This window comes from Gossypium hirsutum, chromosome A06 (genome assembly GCF_007990345.1).
Source record: "Gossypium hirsutum isolate 1008001.06 chromosome A06, Gossypium_hirsutum_v2.1, whole genome shotgun sequence".
Taxonomy (NCBI): Eukaryota; Viridiplantae; Streptophyta; class Magnoliopsida; order Malvales; family Malvaceae; genus Gossypium; species Gossypium hirsutum.
Window position 1 is genome coordinate 83895312 of NC_053429.1, and position 11921 is coordinate 83907232.

Genomic DNA, 11921 nt, shown 5'->3' on the forward strand with positions numbered 1-11921 from the left:
ATATCATAGATTTTACTCACATCTTTACCACATTCATGCTATAATCATTATAAACTCATCACGTAATACCATAGCGCATACATGCATAATTAAAATGGATTTACAGCCCCATAATCAAAATAGGCCAACACATATGGTAAAAATCATATCACATACTCTAATATTTAAACTCCTATACATGCCATAGACTCAAAGTACTTGAAATCACTACACCAATAGCGTTAGCTTGACAGTGTGATAATATCTCCGACGAACTCCAACCCGAGCAACCCTTACAACCCTAAAGAACATGGGAAAGGAAAGGAGAGTAAGCTTTACGCTTAGTAAGTTCATATGAAAACAATAAGCAACTCATTAACAAATTTTATCAATGTTTACAACATAATCACAAATTCACTACAAGTTATCTTCCTAAGCAACAGTCACTAAATTATTTATAACTGGAGCTACAAAACTTCAAACCAATTGTCGTTAATTTTCCCTGAAAATAGACTCATATATATTCCATCCATAAAATTTTCAGAATTTTTGGTTTGACCAATCAATACCATATTTTTCTTAAAGTTTTCCCTATTTCACCGTTTGACTAATCTGACCACTCTTCACTACGAATCAAATTTCTCATTGTTCAGAATTCAAAATATGTTCTCGTTGATTTAATTTGAAACTAGACTCATTAAGTAGTCTAAGAATATAAATTTTACCTTATAACCATTTTTGTACAAATTATAATGATTTTTATAAAAACAGAACAGGGGACCCCGAAGTCATTTGACTCTATCCCACGCCACTTCAAATATCTCATTATCAGCAATTCTTTTGCTTACACGGTTTCTTTTATAAGAAACTAGACTAACTAAGCTTTAATTACATAATTTATTAAGCTTTTAAATCAACTCCCAAAATTTATGGTGATTTTCCAAAATCACATTACAGCTGTTGTCCCAAGCAGATTTATTACAAATTTACTCTTTCACACATTCTTTGCATTCACATTATTTAAACATGTATATCACCAATCAATTTCATCACATATCTATAATTTCACTTAAGCATAATCTCAATACAATACATCATGCTCAATGATTCACACACAACCGTTCAAATTAGCAATTATAAGATGGATCCGCACATAGCCCACCCTTATCGATAATTTACGATGGTTTTACCCTTACTCACATATATGACATAGGCATTTTCACCTATGCTTCTCATTTCACATTCATGATTCAATTCCAATCAATCTAACATGCATAAGTATATATCACATACCTGGCCAACTTAATGTATTGAACGAATTCAATTGCCGATTTAACACAAGGTCTCATAGTCTTAGACTTTTATCAAATCACCGGCATTTAGCCTGCTAGGTTTTAAACCCGAATTCATCACCGGCACGAAGCCTGCTAGACTTTAAGTCTGAACTCATTCACCGGCATTTCGCCTGCTAGGCTTGAAGCCCGACATCATTTCAATGGCATTATAGCCTGCTAGGCCCGAAGCCCGATAATATTATTCACCAACTTAAAGCTTGCTAGGCTCAAATCCCGAATATCACCATTACAAAGTCGTCTCATAAACAATTAATATAATATAGCATGTATACCTGTTCACTTTACTCTATTTAATTACTCAATCACAATTTATAATTGCCCTTTGAATCATTCGATAATTTGCACACGAAGTGTCATTCTCAATATCTCGCACACTAAGTGTCATTCTCAATATTTTGTACACTAAGTGTCATTCTCAATATTTCGTACACTGAGTACCATATTTGATTGCCCCGCACACTAAGTGCCACATTTTGTCGATATGTCATCAGACATTAAAATATTCACGTATATACAATTTATGCGATATTAAAGCATTAGAAACATAAATTTAACAATGCTTATTGCATACGAACTTACCTCGTTCGCGGTAACGATAAATTAGATCGACGAATCCGATACTTCGTTTTTCCCTCGATATAGACTCGTACGAGGTTTAACTTGATCTAATCAATCAAATTCAACTATTACAATTCATATTCTATTCATTTTAACTCAATTTCATATTTTGGTAAAATTACTATTTTACCCCTAAAGTTTTACTTTTATTCAATTTAGTCACTGAGCTCAAAAAAATGCAAATTAACTATTTTTAACCATAATTAAGCTTAACCGAATATTCATGGTATTAAAACAGCCCATAAATTACTTTATGGAAAAATTACATTTTTGCCCCTGATATTTCAACTTTACAATTTAGTCTCTAAGCTCGAAAAATTAAATTCATTCAATTTTGGCCAAACCCATGCCTAGACAAATTTACTACTACTTCATAATAGCCCATATTTTCATTTATTCACACTTTCAACCACATAATTTCAATAATTCACAATTTAATCCAAAATTGACATTTTTACCAAAATTCACTTTACAAAACATGTATATCCAACAACAATAATTTAGTTTCCATCATTAACTATCAAAATACTCATGCACTCAACAATGGCAACATTCAAATATTTTAACAGTTTTGAAATCAGAGATATGGGCTAGCTAGAATATGAAGCAACGATCTCAAAAACATAAAAATTATCAAAAACTGGACACAAAACATACCTAAATCACTTCATGCAAATGCCGAAACTAAGGAAGCTTCAATGGCTTTCTTTTCTCCTCCATATTCGGCCAAGAGATAAAATTTGCATGGCCTTTTTATGTTTTATTTTTATTTAATACATTTTAATATTCCATTTACCTTTTTGTCCTTTATAAGGATACATAATTTCATATATGCCAAACCACCAACCTCCACTATCATAAACTAATGGTTTAATTGATAAATAGGGACTTATACTTTAGAAAAACATGAAAAATAAACACTTAAACAATTAGAATGCAACTTTTGCATTTTACGCGATTTAGTCCTTTTTGCTTAATTAACTATTGAAACGATAAAATTTTTCAACGAAACTTTAATACCATCTTTTTGCCACTCCGTAAATATTTATAAAAATATTTACGACTCGGTTTATAGAAATGAGGTCCCGATACCTCATTTCCTAAACCCACTTGACCTTAGGGTCATACCACTTGAACTTAATAAATCACTTATAAAACAAATATCAAAATATCAAAAACATTTTTAAAATCACAATTAACTCGTAAATATTAAATATAATATTTACAAGCCTACTCGTCGGATTTGGTGGCCTCGAAACCACTGTTCCGATTAACCCTAAAAACGGGCTGTTACAACTCTTCCCCCCTTAGGGATTTTTTTCCCCGAAAATCTTACCAAAGAATAAATTAGTGATTTTCTTTCACCAACCTCAACAATTTTTCACCTAGCCTTAGATTTCTCAACCTTTCAATCTCATGAGCTAAGATTATGATCTGCTCTTTGCTATACATCATAACAAGCTGAGTTTCTACTTCTGTAAGAGATACTATAGATAAAGGATCTTATTTGTATCATCACATCATATATATAAGAAACACATTACGGTTCTTCTCAAGTTCTGATAATAATCTCATTCAGTCCGATGAATTGCGAACTCAACTTCTCTTTATAGCTAAATCGAGAAATTCTATTCCCACTATAATACTTTCACAAATACTCAATTTTCTAATTGAAAATTCAATGTTTTTACGCATCAAGCCTACACATATTTTTTGCCAATCTGAAATTCTTTTTAGACGGTCACGAATTACTTTCATTCATCCTTTCCAATCACATCGACCCCGAAATTCTTTTTATTGAAATTCGATTCGATATAACGAAGTTCAGTAATTGCAACCATACCGCACTTATACAATGCTATCTTAATATTCATTTCATAACCATTATTATTATATGGAAACTTAACCAACAATAAATGTCTTTCTCGATTGCTTTCAAGTTCTAGAACACAGTGTGACAAAGTAACTCCATACCCAAGCTCACAGTAGTTTATTTTAGTAACACGATATAATCCTCGTGTCTCCATTTGAACAATGAAAACTGGCACTCTTTTAGTACTCCCCGTACGGACAGATAATTACCACTGTGCTAGATGTCACAATTGTTGTAAAATCTCTAGATTTCTCAATACACGAATGAATCAGAATCAATTTACGTTCTACCCTTTTTAACTTGTAATTCACTGACAGACCTCTTAGCCTCACAAATTTGCTGATTAAACATCAATTTAGTTTCTAGCTCAGCCAATAACTACTCATCATTTGATAAGATTAATCACATGATTTTCAGTCATAAAACACATAAAGATTCTCGCTCAGAACCCCAAAGACTATAATCATTTGCCCAGATTGATAATCAATCACTGACTCATAATCTTTCAACAGTTCAAACCGTCTTTAATTCTTGTGTCGAATAACTCTTTACCTGAGAACTGACGCTTCAATTAACAATTTCTTCAACTGTTTACCACTTTATTGATAAATATCATATCATTCAAACTTCCCAATCATGATCTATAAGAACATTTCTCAATAAAATCATTCTGATGGATATAATTCTGTATCATATCTTCTAGAATATGAATCTTGCATTCAGAATATTCATCTATTTATCCGTGAACATTCAAACTTTATTTCCACCCTGTGGATAGATTCAGATACAAGCAACTCGATTAATCCTTCAAGCAATTAATCTAATCAAACTAGACAACTGAATCGATCTCTACTGTCAAGTAATAACTTTTCAATTATTAATCAACAAAGCTTTGAACCATACTGAAGCCACAACCATCAGATAAATTAAAATCATAGTGCCATAATAAGGCTGACATCTCAACCGTATAGATATATAATGTCCCAGTTATCAATAATGCATTTTGAACACAAGAGAAATTGAAACATAATTATATTCATTCAAAAGATATTTTTCACAAATAACCATATAGAATCATAAAAAAGCAGAGATAGTGTAATCTCAAATATATCTCTATACTGATCTTTTTAAGAAAGCGCCCATATCAGATGACAGATATCTAAGTGATGTCTCAGAGGAAATCCAGAAGTAAAACATCACTCATATGCACCAAAATTTAACGGTAACAGAAACAATATAATCTTCATGTATACTAAGTAGATCAAAAACTAGTAGGATTAGAATACTAGCATCACACAGATTCTATCGTCGATCTTTTATTTCAATAAAATGAATTAGGATACCAGAGAAAGATATAATAATGTCAATTGTAACCTGAACAGCCCAACATAAATCAATTCAGAAAAACTTCCAGTTAATACGTTCTTTAGACATCATACCTGAATACTTTCATCTCAACAAATTCAACTTCTTCTTTAACAGTGAATTGGCATATTACGAATGGCCTTCAACATGATCCAATATCTTTTCTGTTACTGTTTTCACTTGCAGACTCATTCTCTTATCTGATCACAATACTAATCTTTCAACCACGAAACTCTGTAATTTCACACTCGTAAGCGTATTTAATCCATATAGTACGAATCTCATTACAATGCTTTACCGATGATGGGGTAAGGGTTGTAAAGCCAACAATTTTAACTCTTACGTAAGCATGCACATCATACATACTATTATGAACGAACAATTCATTACTAATTCCACATTCTCAAACATCTAGCAATCATATACTTATGATCACTTGGTACTTAACACATAGCTCATACGCTAAATCAAATCATAAATTCCAAATCAAAATATTCACACATCAAACATATACCCAACATCACAACTCATATACTCATATAATTATAACAATTATCAATAGCAGAATATCATGCATTCTGATTCATACCTTTTGTTTTGAGTTTCAACTCATCACCAACACATTTTCACTCAAACATTTGAGTATAACATTCTGTACTATCAAAAGTAGCTCGGTTGGAAAGCATATCTGTCTTACAAAACCATTTCGTTAGAGCCGAGAGATGTCACACTATCACGAGTAGTAATATGGCATGTATAGCTAGACTCACATACGCTAGTTTAGTCCAAGAATCGACTAAACCATAGCTCTGATACCACTAAATGTAACACCCCTCACCCGTATCCGACGCCGGGATAGGGTTCGAGGTGTTACCTGACTTGAACTCAATCAACTACATAAAATCGAGCCATAAAATTTTGATCAATTTAAAACTTTTCGTTTCGCAAAAATTTTGTCCCTTAAACGGGCTCATGAGACCCAAAACATACATTAGAGACGGTTCGGGACTAAACCGAGAACTTAAGAAAAACTTGGAAAATTCATGCTTTAAGGCTCCACACGCCCGTGTGAATATAGACCGTATGGTCACACACGCCTGCGTGGCTTGAGACACGCCCGTGCCTTTAGCCAATGTACAACACTGACTTTAAAACACGGCCATGACACACGCCCGTGTGCCTACCTGTGTGGACAAATACAAGGCTATTGTCCAAGCCATTTTGTCACACTCACAACACATGCACGCATACTTATACAATAACATACAATATAGAAAAATTAGGTACTTAAACATTCCTAACATGTCATGATTATGGCAATTTCACATGCAATAGATATCATAGATTTTACTCACATCTTTACCACATTCATGCTATAATCATTATAAACTCATCACGTAATACCATAGTGCATACATGCATAATTAAAATGGATTTACAGCCCCATAATCAAAATAGGCCAACACATATGGTTAAAGTCATCTCACATACTCTAATATTTAAACTCCTATACATGCCATAGACTCAAAGTACTTGAAATCACTACACCAATAGCGTTAGGTTGACAGTGTGATAATATCTCCGACGAACTCCAACCCGAGCAAACCTGACAACCCTAAAGAACATGGGAAAGGAAGGGAGAGTAAGCTTTACGCTTAGTAAGTTTATATGAAAACAATAAGCAACTCATTAACAAATTTTATTAATGTTTACAACATAATCACAAATTCACTACAAGTTATCTTCCTGAGAAACAGTCACTAAATTATTTATAACTGGAGCTACAAAACTCCAAATCAATTGCCTTTAATTTTCCCTGAAAATAGACTCATATATATTCCATCCATAAAATTTTCAGAATTTTTGGTCTGACCAATCAATACCATATTTTTCTTAAATTTTTCCCTATTTCACCGTTTGACTAATCTGACCACTCTTCACGACGAATCAAATTTCTCATTGTACAGAATTCAAAATATGTTCTCGTTGATTTAATTTGAAACTAGACTCATTAAGTAGTCTAAGCATATAAATTTTATCTTGTAACCATTTTTGTACAAATTATAATGATTTTTCTAAAAACAGAATAGGGGACCCCGAAGTCATTTGACTCTATCCCACGCCACTTCAAATATCTCATTATCAGCAATTCTTTTGCTTACACGGTTTCTTTTATAAGAAACTAGACTCATTAAGCTTTAATTACATAATTTATTAAGCTTTTAAATCAACTCCCAAAATTTATGGTGATTTTCCAAAATCACATTACAGCTGTTGTCCCAAGCAGATTTATTACAAATTTACTCTTTCACACATTCTTTGCATTCACATTATTTAAACATGTATATCACCAATCAATTTCATCACATATCTATAATTTCACTTAAGCATAATCTCAATACAATACATCATGCTCAATGATTCACACACAGCCATTCAAATTAGCAATTATAAGATGGATCCGCACATAGCCCACCCTTATCGATAATTTACGATGGTTTTACCCTTACTCACATATATGTCATAGGCATCTTCACCTATGCTTCTCATTTCACATTCATGATTCAATTCCAATCAATCTAACATGCATAAGTATATATCACATACCTGGCCAACTTAATGTATTGAACGAATTCAATTGCCGATTTAACACAAGGTCTCATAGTCTTAGACTTTTATCAAATCACCGGCATTTAGCCTGCTAGGTTTTAAACCCGAATTCATCACCGGCACGAAGCCTGCTAGACTTTAAATCTGAACTCATTCACCGGCATTTCGCCTGCTAGGCTTGAAGCCCGACATCATTACACCGGCATTATAGCCTGCTAGGCCCGAAGCCCGATAATATTATTCACCAGCTTAAAGCTTGCTAGGCTCAAATCCCAAATATCACCATTATAAAGTCGTCTCATAAACAATTAATATAATATAACATGTATACCTGTTCACTTTACTCTATTTAATCATTCAATCACAATTTATAATTGCCCTTTGAATCATTCGATATTTTTCACACGAAATGTCATTCTCAACTCGCACACTAAGTGTCATTCTCAATATTTCGTACACTGAGTACCATATTTGATTGCCCCGCACACTAAGTGCCACATTTTGTCGATATGTCGTCAGATATTAAAATATTCACGTATATACAATTTATACGATATTAAAGCATTAGAAACATAAATTTAACAATGCTTATTGCGTACGAACTTACCTCGTTCGCGGTAACGATAAATTAGATTGACGAATCTGATATTTCGTTTTTCCCTCGATATAGACTCGTACGAGGTTTAACTTGATCTAATCAATCAAATTCAACTATTACAATTCATATTCTATTCATTTTAACTCAATTTCATATTTTGGTAAAATTACTATTTTACCCCTAAAGTTTTACTTTTATTCAATTTAGTCACTGAACTCAAAAAAATGCAAATTAACTATTTTTAACCATAATTAAGCCTAACTGAATATTCATGGTATTAAAACAGCCCATAAATTACTTTATGGCAAAATTACATTTTTTCCCCTGATATTTCAACTTTACAATTTAGTCCCTAAGCTCGAAAAATTAAATTCATTCAATTTTGGCCAAACCCATGCCTAGACAAATTTACTACTACTTCATAACAGCCCATATTTTCATTTATTCACACTTTCAACCACATAATTTCAATAATTCACAATTTAATCCAAAATTGACATTTTTACCAAAATTCACTTTACAAAACATGTATATCCAACAACAATAATTTACTTTCTATCATCAACTATCAAAATACTCATGCACTCAACAATGGCAACATTCAAATACTTTAACAGTTTTGAAATCAGAGATACGGGCTGGCTAGAATATGAAGCAACGATCTCAAAAACATAAAAATTATCAAAAACCGAACACAAAACATACCTAAATCACTTCATGCAAATGCCGAAACTAAGGAAGCTTCAATGGCTTTCTTTTCTCCTCCATATTCGGCCAAGAGATAAAAATTGCATGGCCATTTTATGTTTTATTTTTATTTAATACATTTTAATATTCCATTTACCTTTTTGTCCTTTATAAGAATACATAATTTCATATATGCCAAACCACCAATCTCCATTATCATAAACTAATGGTTTAATTGATAAATAGGGACTTATACTTTAGTAAAACGTGGAAAATAAGCACTTAAACAATTAGAATGCAACTTTTGCATTTTACGCGATTTAGTCCTTTTTGCTTAATTAACTATCGAAACGATAAAATTTTTCAACGAAACTTTAATACCATCCTTTTGCCACTCCGTAACTATTTATAAAAATATTTACGACTCGGTTTATAGAAATGAGGTCCCGATACCTCATTTCCTAAACCCACTTGACCTTAGAGTCATACCACTTGAACTTAATAAATCACTTATAAAACAAGTATCACAATATCAAAAACATTTTTAAAATCACAATTAACTCGTAAATATTAAATATAATATTTACAAACCTACTCGTCAGATTTGGTGGCCCCGAAATCACTGTTTCGATTAACCCTAAAAATGGGCTGTTACATTCCCGATGTGGGATCCCTCCATCATCAGAGTTTAAATTCAACACCAACTCTTGCCGCCATCTGTTAGCAAAATAAATGCTCTTTGATTGCCATGAGTTTCAAACCCTAGACCTCCTTGCCAACTCTATGACGCCCCCTTCCTGCCTCTTATGTGGCGCTACTTTGCCACTAGACCACAAGGCTTTTTGTGGTACAATTTCTCCAACAATATTCTTAAGGCCTACCTACTACACCAAGGGTTTGATTCACCTTAAACCAAGTTTTTGCTAGAGTCCAGGTTTGAACCCAGGACTTCTCCAACACTTCTCAGCACACTTAACCACTAAAACAAGCCTTCATTAACGAAATTTATGTGCACAACAAAATATTATAAGCTGCCTTCAAATGCTTCCATGCTTAAGGCCCAAAACTTCTAGGCCCAAATTCAGGGTGTTACAGAGGTTTTGCTAGACCGAGTTTCTCTCCCTAGGGTGCACTGGTGTTATTTGTGAAAAAGAAAGATGGCACGATGCTTTTATTTCTCAACTGTTTAACCTCTCGAGCTAACACTTTGATCAGTTCTTCACCGTATGTCATATCAGGTCGAATCTCAATCTTTGATGGTGAGATTACATGCGATGGATCTGATCAGTATCATCGCAACATCGATACATGAAACACGAGATCCTCTCTAATTCTAATGGCAAAGTTAGTCGATATGCCACTAGCCCTATTCTTTCAATAATCTCATATGGCCCAATGAAACGCAGACTCAACTTGCCTTTGTGACCAAATCTAATAATTTTCTTTGACAGAGACACTTTTAGAAACACTTTATCACCAACTTGAAATTTGATATCCTTCCGTTTCAAATTCGTGTGAGATTTTTGTCGATTCGAAGCTGCTTTTAAACAATAACAAATTACTTATAGTTTCTCCTCGGTTTCTCTAATCAAATCAATCCCATGAATCTATTTCTTACTAAGCTCAGTCTAGTATAGTGGAGTTTGGCCCTTGCGACTATACAATACTTCATATGGTGCCATCTTTATACTCAATTGAAAAATGTTGTTATAAGCAAATTTGACCAACGATAGATATTTCTCCCAACTACTTTCGAACTCTAAAACACAACAAAAAAGCATATCTTCGAGAATTTGAATCACTCTCTCAGATTGACTGTCATTTTTTAGATGAAATACAGTACTAACATTCAACTTTGTACCCAACGCTTCTTGCAATTTCTTCCAAAATCGTGATGTGAACCTCGGATCTCTATTCAAAATAATAGAAGTAGGCACTCAGTGCAATCTAACAATTTCAGCAATACACAATTCACCTAGTTATCTAGTGAATAATCATACGTACTGGAATAAAATGAGCCAATTTCATCAATCTATAGACAATGACCCATACAACACATTTCTTCTTCGGAGTCAGAGGTAACCCTGATACGAAATCCATCGTAACTGTAACACCCCGTACCCGAGGCTGTTGCCGGAGTCGGACACGAGGTGTGAACGGACTAAATTCACTTATTTGCACAGTCCATTTTAAAATTTCCAGATGAGCTGGCTAACTGCGTCACTGTCACCTTAAAAATCATATCTCGAGTTCCAAAAATCGAAAATCAGTTCCGTAAATTTTTCCTGAAACTAGACTCATATGTTCATCTACAAATTTGTTTCTAGAATTTTTAGTAGAGCCAATTGGTACAGTTTATTAGTTAAAGTCTCCCCTATTTCAGGGTTCGACTACACTGACCTTTGCGCATTAAGAATTGGATATCTCCCTGTACAAGGCTTCAATACTGATGCTGTTTGTTTCTATAGAAACTAGACTCGAAAAGGAATCTTTACATATATGGCATGACTTATAATTATCACTGGTTAATTTATAAGAATTTCCAAAGTTAGAACAGGGAATCTAGAAACTGTTCTGGCCCTATTTCGCGAAAACCTATATAGCTCTTAACATACAACTCATATGATCGTTTCGTTTCTTCCATGTGAAATTAGATTAATCAAGGTTTGATTACATAATTTATTCACCATTTAATTCCATTCCTACTATTTTTAGTGATTTTTCAAATCTACATCACTGCTGCTGTCAGCATCTGCCTTTAAGGTAGACTTTACCTATTTCATAGTTTCCATGATTCAACTAGCCCTTTAGCATATATAGCCCAAAATATAATCAT